The following is an 11,919-nucleotide window of genomic DNA, read 5'->3' on the forward strand; positions in this document are numbered from 1 at the left end:
CTTCCTTCTACTCTGGGGCTTTGGGGCTAGAACTCAGGTCATCAGACTTGGTGGGAAAATCTTTACCAATTTTGCTGGTTGGTCCATAAACCAGATTTTTAATAAGCCATTGACAAGCTTCACAATATACACATTTGAATTCTAATCACCTATTCTAACTTTTTCACATCTTGAACCAATTTGATGTATGGGTATCTACTCCTATTGTGTTTAGTTTTTAAAAACAATCACATTTATTTTACTTCCAATTTCACATTTTGTTCTTCTTTTGAGTCCCTTATCATCATTTTCTCTTTGTCGCTCTTAGAGATAGTTTTTGTTAGCATATTCTATTTTTCCACTACCTATAAATGATAAAAAGATTATTCTTAAAAGCCTCAACACTCCTGCTTCTCCAGTCTATGTGATTTGGGCACCTATTTGGAAGTAAAAATGTCAAAGATGGTTTTTAATTGATTGATTGATTAATTTATTCAATACACTCTGAGTGCTGGTGAAGGGCCAAAGTGTTTAAGTGGCTTTGCTACTGGGATTCTCTTGTTTCTTTTCTCCCTTCTTTCGCTTTTCCAAAGAATAAGATCTATTATTTGTCCTGTCCTTTGCTATGTACTCTAGATTCTTGGACAAAATTCAGAAGGAGCTTTTAAAGCCTCCTTTCCCCTTTGATAATGGCTGATGATTTGAATTTGCTTTCTAATGTGGCTCTTAAGAGAGCAGCCTTAACCTCCTGGTGTTTTCTGTGAAAATTCAAAGGAATTCTCTGAATGGTGACCAATACTCTGTGTATTGCTTGTTCATAGTTTATTTTCAGTTTAACAGCATAACCTTGCTTTTTCCATGTTTGTTTCAGTGTGTGTGTGTGTGTGTGTGTGTGTGTGTGTGTGTGTGTGTGTGTGTGCACATGTTTTTGAGGTCCTTGGATTAAGATCTATCACCTGGACTTTAAACTTTCTGAGGAACCTGTACCACTTTGTTCTGCTACCCCACTCCTGTATTTCCTGTACCCTCACAGGGTCCACACTAAGTAAGTAGTGGCTGAATGTACCAGTGATGGTAAAAATCCTATCCCTGCCTCTTACCCCTTTTACCCTCAGAAACTGTCCCAGTCTCCCATTTGATGGTACTTAACTCTGGAATACGATCAGGGCATTATTTAGGGATGACTCTTAACAGACTTTCTAAGAGGAAGCAACAAGGTTTTGTAAAAGCCCAAATCTTGGTTAAACCTCAAAAGAATATCTAGTGTTCTTTATGATGTCAGAGAACCATCAGAAATAGTCAAGAACTAGTAGAGAAATAGAGAAATAGTAGCTCTTTCCTTACACCTGAGCCATAGGCACTCGGTTCACAGGTGTGAGGGTGTTAAGGACTGGGATGAGGAGAGTGGAGTCCCATGCTGTAATGTAGGCCGGTGAACTGATAAAATAGTGGGAGTTTTTGTTTTTTAGCGACACTCTGTTTTCTTTTGCACACCTAACTTGATAATCTATTAATAAAGTCTAACAAAAGACAATATCCAGGAAGTGAGACTGAATAACTATTACCAAATCCCTGTTTATCCTGTCAGCTGTACCCAACTCACAGACTTAAACCCTTATGGAAAAGTTTGGTCTTTGTGTGTGTGTTCACATGTGTTCCTAAGGTGGGGTTTGACCATCAGTAAAACGAGTCACCTTTGAAACATAGTAAATTGCTACAGTTCTGCTTTAACTAGTGGATGGTCTTCTACCACAAAGCAAAAACCAAACAACAACAAAAAAGTCATACTTTTAAAAAGTACCTTTGTACCATTAGCTCTGGACTCCAGCAGAAGGTTTTGGAAATGTCCTGGGGTCGGTGTGTAAATTTGAAAGGGCAGGAAAAGACATAAAGGGGTAAGAGAAATGGCGGCTACCCCATATCCGGGAGCTGCCGAGGGGGCGGTGACAGCGCAGCCTTGCAAGGCTGTGTTCTCCGTATTTTCTCACCTTAACCATTGGAGTGGCAGTGGACGTGAGCATGACAGCAAAACCTACGTTTGTCTTTTCCATTGCTGAGGACGGCGAAAGATGCTTAAGGAAAACCTTTCTTCTACAGGCAGAAGAGCAAGGAGGTGCTGTCCAGAGCCCTGGCGGTTCCGAGATCAAAGCCACCCAGCTGGACAGCACACATCCAGCATGTTCATTATTTCTTAGAAGGAAGAGACTTCCTGAAGGTAAGAGCACATGTCTCTTCTTAAAGTTAAACACAACACACACACACACACACACACACACACGGGGGGGGGGGCTGCTGCTGGTGGTGGTGGTCAAACTCCACCTCTAGAAGTGGCTGAGGTTTCAGGATTATTGCAAGAGATGTTCAGGGTCTATTTACAGCATAGAAAGGAAGACTTGAGAATTGTCAGGATTAGGGGATTTGTCTAACACATTTTTATTTTTGTTTGTTTATTTACTTAGGTGTAACCCTCCATGATTGTCTCTTGTCCTTATCTTGAGTACCCGGAAAATGTCCTTTTGGGTGGGGGCTGGGTGGTAAAGGAAAGAGAGAGAAGTTCCCCAGAGGAAGACTAGGGTACCAAGTAAAGGGTTTTTGGATAGCAAATCCAGTGAGAACCCATCATATTAGGCCTTGGTGTTTAACGGAGGTCTTTGGTAGTGTTGGCTGATCATAGATGAGCTGAGAAAGGCCCATTGTCTCTTTAAATATGGTCTCTTCCTGACAAAATAGAGTGGTTAAACTCATGATGTTTAAGGTTATATCCTAATATATATTCTATTATTCAGTGGCTTTTAAATAATCTGAATTAAAAAAAAAGATTAGAATTAACTATAGTTTCTAGAAGGAAAGTAAAAATGAACTATTTTGTCTTCTTTTTTGTTTGTTTGGTTTTTGAGACAGGGCTTATTTTGTCTTCTTTTTTTTAAAAAAAGATTTATTTACTTAGGTGTATGAGTGTGTGTCTTGCTGTGTTTATGTGCACATGTTAAGTGCCTGCAGAGGTCAGAGATCATTGGATGCCCTGAAGCTGGAATTATCGTAGTTGTTTGTTTGTTTTTATTCTTTGGCTTTTTGAGACAGGTTTCCTCTGTGTAGCTTTGGAGCCTTTCCTGAAACTTGCTCTATAGACCAGGATGGCCTTGAACTCACAGAGATCTTCCTGCCTCTGGCTCCTGAGTGCTGGGGTTAAAGGCGTGTGCCACCACCGCCCAAGTATGGTGGTTGTAAGTCATCTGATGTGGGTGCTGAGAACCAAACCTGGGTCCTCTGGATCAATCACAAGGGCTTTTCCTTGCAGCAACCACTTGACATTTAAGGTGGTTGGTATTTGGCACAAAAGACAGCATGGATTATTAGGTACAAGCCCAATGTAAATTTTTTTCTCTATAATTTTGAAAAACGATTTATTTATTTTTGTTTTGTGTGTATGAGGATTTTGCCTGAATACAAATATGTATACTACATGAGAGTCTGGTGCCCACAGAAGTTAGAAGAGGGCATTGGGTGTCCTGGCATTGGAGTTACCAACAGTATGAGTGCTCAGAACTGAATGTTCAAGAGCGTCATGTACTCTTAACTGCTGCGCCATCTCTCCAGCCCTAAACCCTTACATTACCAGGTGGGTCTGAACCAGCACAGCAACCTTATAGTTAAAGGGAGGATGTGTAACCAAATTGTACTGCAGTCGGAAGTTGCATAAAAGGGATCGAGATTCAGCTGAGATGCCATGGCACTCTAGTTTACCATTTCTTCTACTCCTTAGGTCTCCGAGAGTCAGAGAAAGGGCATATTTCAGGAACTCTTCTGGATTAGTGTCCAGAGGCCATCGGGAGACTCAGTTGTAAGCACAGCTCTGGGTGCAAACTTAACATAGCTGTTTCTATCTGAACTCGGAACCGGGGATCTGTGCATTGTTTTGTAGTGGCCTCTGTGACATTATAATCTCCCGAAATTACAAGGGTCTCAGAGTCATTTCTTGGATGTTCATCGTCACGTGGCCTTTTCTTGGGGTGAAGTGGTCACAACACAGCAGAAGCTATGTCCACAGAGAAACATCACATGTCTTAGACTTTGCCAATGGCTGATACTGCCAATAGGAGATGATCTTTATAAGGAAGTTTCTGTGTATGCAATCAGAGCCCAGCATTTTGTGTTAGACATGTTATTAAGTTTCTACATGCATGCATCTGACACTAGGCATTATATAAAAAGAAAAGCATATTTTCACACTTCCTGCGTGATTTTGGGAAGCACATGTCAGGTACAGTGTACTCGGGTAGCTTAGGGCCAGTCTCTGTGAATAACCCAAGCCCTGTCTGTGTCTGAATACCTCTCAGGAATCCCCAAGCACAGACTTGGACTATCCTTCTACTTTATTGGGAATTCTGAGATTTATGAACTGTTAACCTACATTACCAAATGCACACACACACAAACACACACATACACACACGTGTGCACACGTGCTCTCTCTCTCTCGCGCGCGCGCACACATACATACATATATTCCAGTCTCTCAATGTTTTTAGAGTCTCATAATGATCTCATGGTTTTCCCCAGGCAGATTTTGTCTGGACTTGAGGCAGTAGTACAGACTTCCAGGAGGGGTGGGGTCCCTGGAAATTCCTTCCCCTACCCAACCCAAACACTCCTCTTAACACGAGTTTCGGACGGTTGACTCACTAGAGTGACAGCTGTCCCTGGAATACTCTCCTAAAATGAATTATATTTAACGTAGCTGATTGTAGTATTGTAACCACGAATTGCTGGAGAGTCACATGTTCTGTCAATAGGCACTATTGCAAGGCAGCCACCTTGCATTTCCAGCCAATAAGACACCTTTTTGAGTTGAGTCCATTTGTAATATGTGCCGTTTTCTTTGACCTGTGATCTATTTGCCATGCACATGTGTTATTGTCATGGCTGACATAAAGAAAAAGAAAAAAGAGAAGAAAGCAAAAGCAATGGGTGAAGGAAGAAAAATACAATCACACAGTATCATGAAAGTCTTACCGTGAGAATGGGAAGACAAACCCCAAAGCGCAAGGAAAGATTTGTGAAAGACATACAGGGTAAAGAACTATTATCTATACAAAGAACTCTTCAGACTCAACAGTAAACAAAAGCAATCTGCTTTAAGGATGAGCAGCAGGCCTGAGCAGACGCCACACCAAAGTGATAGAGACAGAAATTAACTGTGCTCAAAACCATGCCTCACTGAGTTGCAAATTAAAATAATAATTAGTGAGTTGCCACCTCATACCTATTTGCCCGAATCAAATCTCAAGCATTGACAGCATTGGACTGAATGTTGATCAAAATGCAGAGCCCTGGGAATTCTCATTCACTGTCATTAGGGATGCAGGACAATAGCTGCCTGGAAGAATGTCACAATTCCCAGAAAGCTAAACACTTTCTGTTTTGGAGTTTTGAGACACAGTTTCTTTGTGTAGTCTTGGATGTCCTGGAACTAGCTTTGTAGACCAGAAGTTCTATAAAGCCATAACAGGCATGCAGAATAACTAAATGTGTGTTAGTAAATGGAAGAAGCCAGTCTGAAAAGATTATATAGTACGGGATTCTAATTGTTTGACACCTGGAAATGGTAGGCATCTGGAGACAGTAAAATCTCAATGGTTGTCAGATCTTTGGTGGTAAGAGGGAGGGGCAGCCAGAGCACAGGGTGTTTGTCCATTCTCTGGGATACCATAGAGGCAGACACATATTATACATTTGCCCAAACCTATGGCAATCTCCTTACTAGAAGTGAGCCCCAGTGTGAACTGTGGATGATGACTAGTAATGATGTGTCAGGGTAGATTCATCTGTATGTAACCTGTGTTCTAGTTCTGGTATGAAATGGTGAGGGAGGTTATGTGTATGTGTGGGTGGTAAGCAGGGGACTGTCTGGACTTCATGCTTAGTCTTACTATCTTACTATGATCCTATAACTGAAATAAAACCTACCTGGTTCTCTCTCTCTCTCTCTCTCTCTCCCTCTCTCTCCCTCTCTCTCATTTATCTAATGTGAGCTCTGGGGATTTGAACTCATGTCCTTATATATGCTCTTGATAATGAGCTATCTCCAAAGCCCCTATATCTAGCTTTACAGTGTAAGCTTAATTTCTTAGTAATCTCGAGGTTCCTTCCTATGCAGGTCCTTTGCCCTTACAAATGGAGTATTTGACATAGCTTGGGGGGGGGGTAGGGGTGGGCAACACTCAGCTCCCGGAAGAGAGGGCAAAAACAACAGCAGCAACAACAAAGTGAAGGCACAATCATCCTAGGGCTCCTGCAGGGTGAGCCTCATCAGACATTTGTCCAGCAGGCCAGTTTTCCTGAACTCAGTGAGTATTTCAGTCTCCCCTTGTTTCCAGACCAGAGAAGGAAATTGGAGAAAAATGCTTTTCATTGGAGATTCTAAATGGGCATGCCTGGAGATAGGCTTCCCGTTTTTCATGGAAGCAGCCTTATTTTAGGGAGGGCACTCAATAAAAGCTGTGGCTCTTTACCAGTCCAGCTGCCTGAGCAGCAAGAGCCCAGCCCCCTGCTGTGGCCAGCCTTTACTCTTTGATGGCAGAAGGCAGGGAGGCTCTGCTGAGTGACTTTGGCTAATAATTAGGGTAACGTCTAACATGTAATGACTGCACTCCTTGTTCGAGGCAGAACTCCACGTGTTTTACATGGACCGTGTCAATCCTCAGAAGAGTAACTGTGAGTGTCATTTAGTGTATGACAGGCACTGTGCTCAGAGCCTTGGCTTCGTGGTACTCAGTTAATCTGGGCAAGGACTTACTGGAATGCTACCACTATTTGCCTGTTTCACAAAGAAAATGAGGCTTAGAGACCTTGAGATATTTACCTAGTGCCACATGGTTGCCAGACTGTTGCTTGCCATTAAACTCAAGATCCTGCAACTGTCCTTTATGAGTCATGCAAAAACAGAGCTATTATAATGTTTTTATCTCCAACATAATTGCTAAAAATACAATATGTGTAGACATTTCTTATAGGCCACCAAAAACACATGCCCCTCCCCCCCAAGTCCTTAGAGTACCTTATGTTCTTGGGTGATGAGAACCAGTCCAATCAATTAAACTCTTAATCACATTGAGTGACTGTGGTTGTCAAAGCTTAGGTAAGAAAGACGTGGTAGCAAGAGAGGTGGGATGAATATCTAAGGACACTTCCAGCTTGCTGTAGTTTTGGAGAATTCGCATGGTCCATTAATCCCCTCAGCAGTGTGCAGACACCTTCTGTGGTGGTCAGGCTCTGGATCAGGTCTCTGGGCCAGGCTTCTAGAAATTACTTTCAGAACCCTCACATCAATCTGTTGGTATGCAATGAAAATTGTAAGAGGCTGGGGGAGCTGGGCCTTCCTATCTTTAGGTCTGAGTATTCTTTCCCTGCTTTCATCAGAAGGGCGTGTCTCAGCCAGAGTACTAGAATGGATCTTTGAGACGAGTCACAAGCTGGCAGGTACATGTGCTGCCCTGGATAGAACTTGTCCCTATGAATTATTTAGGTGTGCGTGACAGGAAATCCAAACCAAGATAGATGTTCATTTCTGATTCAAGTGTTAGGACTGGGTTGATGACTGGGTCCAAAGTAGGCACGGTGTGTTCCTTTGTGGGAGTGGTTCACGCTTCCTTTATATCTTGTGTCTCTGCTCAGGATAGGCCAAGATGGTGATGGAAAGAGGCTGGAAGATGAGTTAGATAGCAGAAAAACATACACGGGGGCTGGGGAGAAAGCTCAGTCCGGAAAGTACTTGTTTTATAAGTCTGAAAACTGATGAATCTCTAGAACTCAACTGAAAAATTCAAGTTGTGTTACACAGTTGTAGTCTTAGCAATGGCGAGAAGGAGATGGGTGCATCTCCGTGGCTGTCTGACCAGCCAGCTTGGCTTACTCAACATCCCCTAAGTCAGTGAAAGGCCCCGTCTTAAAAAAAAAAAAAAAAAAAAATGTGACTAGCTCCCCCCAAAACAGCGTCAAATGCTGTACTCTGACCACATGCACACACACGCGCGCGCACACACACACACACACACACACACACACACACACACAGGGCTGCCTGCAAGGGCGTCTGGCAAGTGAAACTTCTGCTGTGTACAGTCAAGTGCTGGGCCAGAAATCTGAATCTGCCTCAGCATGGGCCAAACCGAGAATAGTGACTGTAGAGTTTCATCAGCCGGGACTTCCCTCCCCAGGCTCAGGGTCGCTAGGATGAATCTTTGAGCTCCAGTCACCAGCAGAGCAGTGACCATGCTCAGGAAGTGTTTCCAGTCCCCCATCTGTGATCATGCTGGCACCTTGTTACCTCATGCAGCTCAGCTGCAAAGCTTAGGCTTAACAGCCCCTGGCCACTGTGGACTTTTGTTCCAGGCCACTCAAGTTGAGCTGAGAGGATTGTCCTGGGCTCCATGTTGATGTTTTTTTCATGGTCCGTGATCAAGCAAGAAGCTGTTCAGTGCTAACCAAGAGCCTCCCATCCAAGGTGTCCGTCCTGAAGGCTTACCCCCAGGCCTACCAATTTGTCCCAGGTTGGGGTAGCCATTTCCTGCAACAGTGACACTCCCCATGGTAGTGGCCCAGTGCTTCTGCGCTTGGATGTTGTCCCCTGGCTTGGAGGACACTTGCTGGCTCACACACAGCACAGGGTTATTTTGAGTCCTTCTACATTTTGTTTTTATACACCTGCTCCTGTTTCATTTTTATGCCCTGTGTCATATTCTTTGTTGTGTACCCTAACGCTTCTGATCACTGGCTTCCCCGTGTGGCTTGTCTGGACACACTCCTTTTATCCAATTCTTTTTACTTTCGTTTCTCCTCTCCCCACTCCGCTGTTTACGTTGGCATGTATGATTATACTGTATTATATTAGAAATGAATATATTAAAGGGGACTATTAGTGGGAATGTGGTTTGCAGGGCGGCCAGCCCTGTGCATCATTGCTTTTGCCGGGCGTTGACATATGCTTAAGGAATACAGAAATGTGTAACTCCATCACTTATGGAGGAAAGATGGGTGTCGCTGTGTATTTGAACGCAGCAGAGCACAAGAAATCATTTAAGCTTTGTGTTTTTTTCTTGTTTTGTATCTATGCATGTGTGTGTACACGTGTTCGTGTATGTGTGCGCGTATAGACTAAAGACTGGTAATCTGGGGTCTTTCTTAATCACTCTCATCTGTAGCCAGACTTTCTTGTCGTCCTCCAGCCCACCAATGATGACAGGGAGACTTGATATTAATCGTGAAAGCTTGGCCTTTGCTTATGCTTATCCCGCTGAATTAACCAGCTTTTATTAATCTACCTGCAGCCACATGGCTTTTTACCTCTCCTTCACTCTGTCTGACTCCCTCAGTGTCTTGCTGTTGTTTCTTTCCCTCGAGTTCCTTTCTTTCCCCAGAAATCCTACCTATTCTCTCCTGCCTAGCTATTGGCCATTAAACTCTTTTTAAATCCAATCTGAAGGTGCCTTGGGCAAAGACACATCTATACAGTATATAAAAAGATTATCCTACAGCACTCCCCTGTTGTTTAGAGACAGGGTCTCTCATTGAATCTAGAACTCCCTGATTCAGTGAGACTAGCTGTACAGAGAGCCCCAGGTGTCCTTCTGTCTCCACCTCCCCAACACAATTACAAGAGTGTGCTCACACATCCATCTTGTAATATGGCTGCTAGGGCTCACACCCAGGTCTTTATGGTTGCCCAGGCAATCACCTTACCCGCTGAGCCATCTCCTTAGTCATACACTTTGCTGTTTTCTTGGTATGGAAGATCTAAAATATGTTTTCAAAGCATCTCTCTGTTGTTGTTGTTTTTTTTTGAGACAGGGTTTCTCTGTATTGCTTTGGAGCCTGTCTTGGAACTAGCTCTGTAGTCCAGGCTGGATTCGAACTCACAGAGATCAGCCTGCCTCTGCCTCCCGAGGGCTGGGATCAAAGGCGTGTGCCACCACCGCCCGGCTGTATTGAGCATCTTTTAAAGTTCTGTTTTCTCCTTGTGTTAGTTCTGGTTGCCTCTAATTTGGAAACTAGGGCCTTCTTCCTCCACCCTAAATCACTGCCTGGGAGTTTGGCAGAGCATCCCTCTCCAAGCACCAGAGGTCCCTCTGTCTTTCTAGTCCAACACAGGTTTCTTCTTTAGATGTTCTTCCCACCACTGTCCACCCTAAGCCAAGACTACTTACTGCCTCCAAACTCTCCCTCCTCACTTGGTGCTGTTGCTCATCTGTGACCACTGCTGGTCACACCTATAGCTTCCAAGGTCACATTCCCTTTTCCTTGAAGTCAGGAGATCCTAGACCCACCTTAACTTTCCTGCAGTGCGTTCGTATTCCCCCCTCCCTTCTGCCCTCCCTCCCCCCTCTCCTTCCTCCCTCCCCTTTCTCCCTCCTTCTTTCTTCCCTCTCTTCCATACTCTCTCCTCCATACACACAGAACCCTCTTAAGAACCATCTCCACCCGAGTTCATGAGGTGGTTTGAAAGAAAATGGCTTCCAAAGGGAGTGGCCTTATTAGGAGGTGTGGCTTTGTTGGGGGTATCTGTGGCCTTGTTGGAGGAAGTGTGTCAATGTGGAGGTGGGCTCTGAGGTCGCATATATGCTCAAGCCACAGCCAGTGTCCTGCTGTGATGATAATGGGCTGAACTTCTGAAACTATAAGTCACCCCAATGAAATGTTTCCCTTTACAAGAGTTGCTGTGGTCATGGTGTCTTTCTTCATAGCAGCAGAAACCCTAAGACCGTTCATTTCTATTCTGACTTTTCTTGCCCCTCACATTTTGAGGGGATGATATTCAGTGGACTGTGAGATGAGGGCATAAGGGAGGTGGTCTCTTCTGTAACTCCACCCTGTTGTCTCTGTGTTCCCTTAGGGTTAGGCATTCAGAACTCACAAACTTGCTACGTGGGCCCTGAAATGGAGCAGAAGGCATTCCAAGTGGGAAATGGTATTCATGGCCCAAGATGCTGTCTCACTGTGAGTGCTTGTGCAGTCTGAAATCACTACATGTCTTTTTCACCTTCAGGGAGGCTGTCAACCTTCTGCCTTTCTTTTACTAACTCTCTAATGAGTAGTTCTCAACCTTCCCAGTGCCGAGACCCTTTCATGAAGTTCTATGTGTGACAACACCCCAACCATAAAATTATTTTCGTTGCTCCTTCATAACTGTATTTTTTCTAAAGTTATAAATCATATTGTGTGTATCTGATATGCAGGATATGTGATGTGAGACCTCTGTGAAAGGCTTGTTTGATCTCCATAGGGGCCGTGACCCATCTGTTGAGAACCATTGCTCCAAATCATTATTCCCAAGTCAGAAAAAAAGACAAAAGAGGAGCCCTGATTAGCCTGAATTTAGGTAGTTGCCAACTTCTACAATGAGGGTCCAGAAATGTCAAATAACAGAAAAAAATACGTGAATTAAAATCTTTGTCACTAAATAAGAGTATGTTCATTGTCCCATGAAGTCACAGTGAAGAGATGGCAGAAGTATCTTACTGTTCGATGAGTCAGCTAGTTGGTGACATCATTCATGTGAACAGCTTTCTCTTTCTGGTTGTCTGGCATATGCCAAATACAAGCCCATGTTACAAACTATGCTGTTGTTGCCCCTGTTTATTTTTATGGGCTCAACCGCGGTTCATGGAGCATTAACATCTGTTGCCCCAAGCCCAGTAGTTGCTAAGTGACAAGTGTGGAACTGTAGCCAGGTCACAGGCCTGTTTGATTTCACATCCTTAGTGTCTCCCTGTGGTCCATCCTGCGTAATCAGCTCTGTTTGAATCATTAGCTCATTAGGTGTGAGATCGAATGTAAGGTATGTACGGGTCCGTGTGCACGCACACATGAACAAAGATACACTCATGTGCACACTCAGTATCAAAAAACCAAACAAAAATACCTTGTATTCAGGGTTCCCCAGTG

This window comes from Phodopus roborovskii, unplaced genomic scaffold (assembly GCF_943737965.1).
Source record: "Phodopus roborovskii unplaced genomic scaffold, PHOROB, whole genome shotgun sequence".
Taxonomy (NCBI): domain Eukaryota; kingdom Metazoa; phylum Chordata; class Mammalia; order Rodentia; family Cricetidae; genus Phodopus; species Phodopus roborovskii.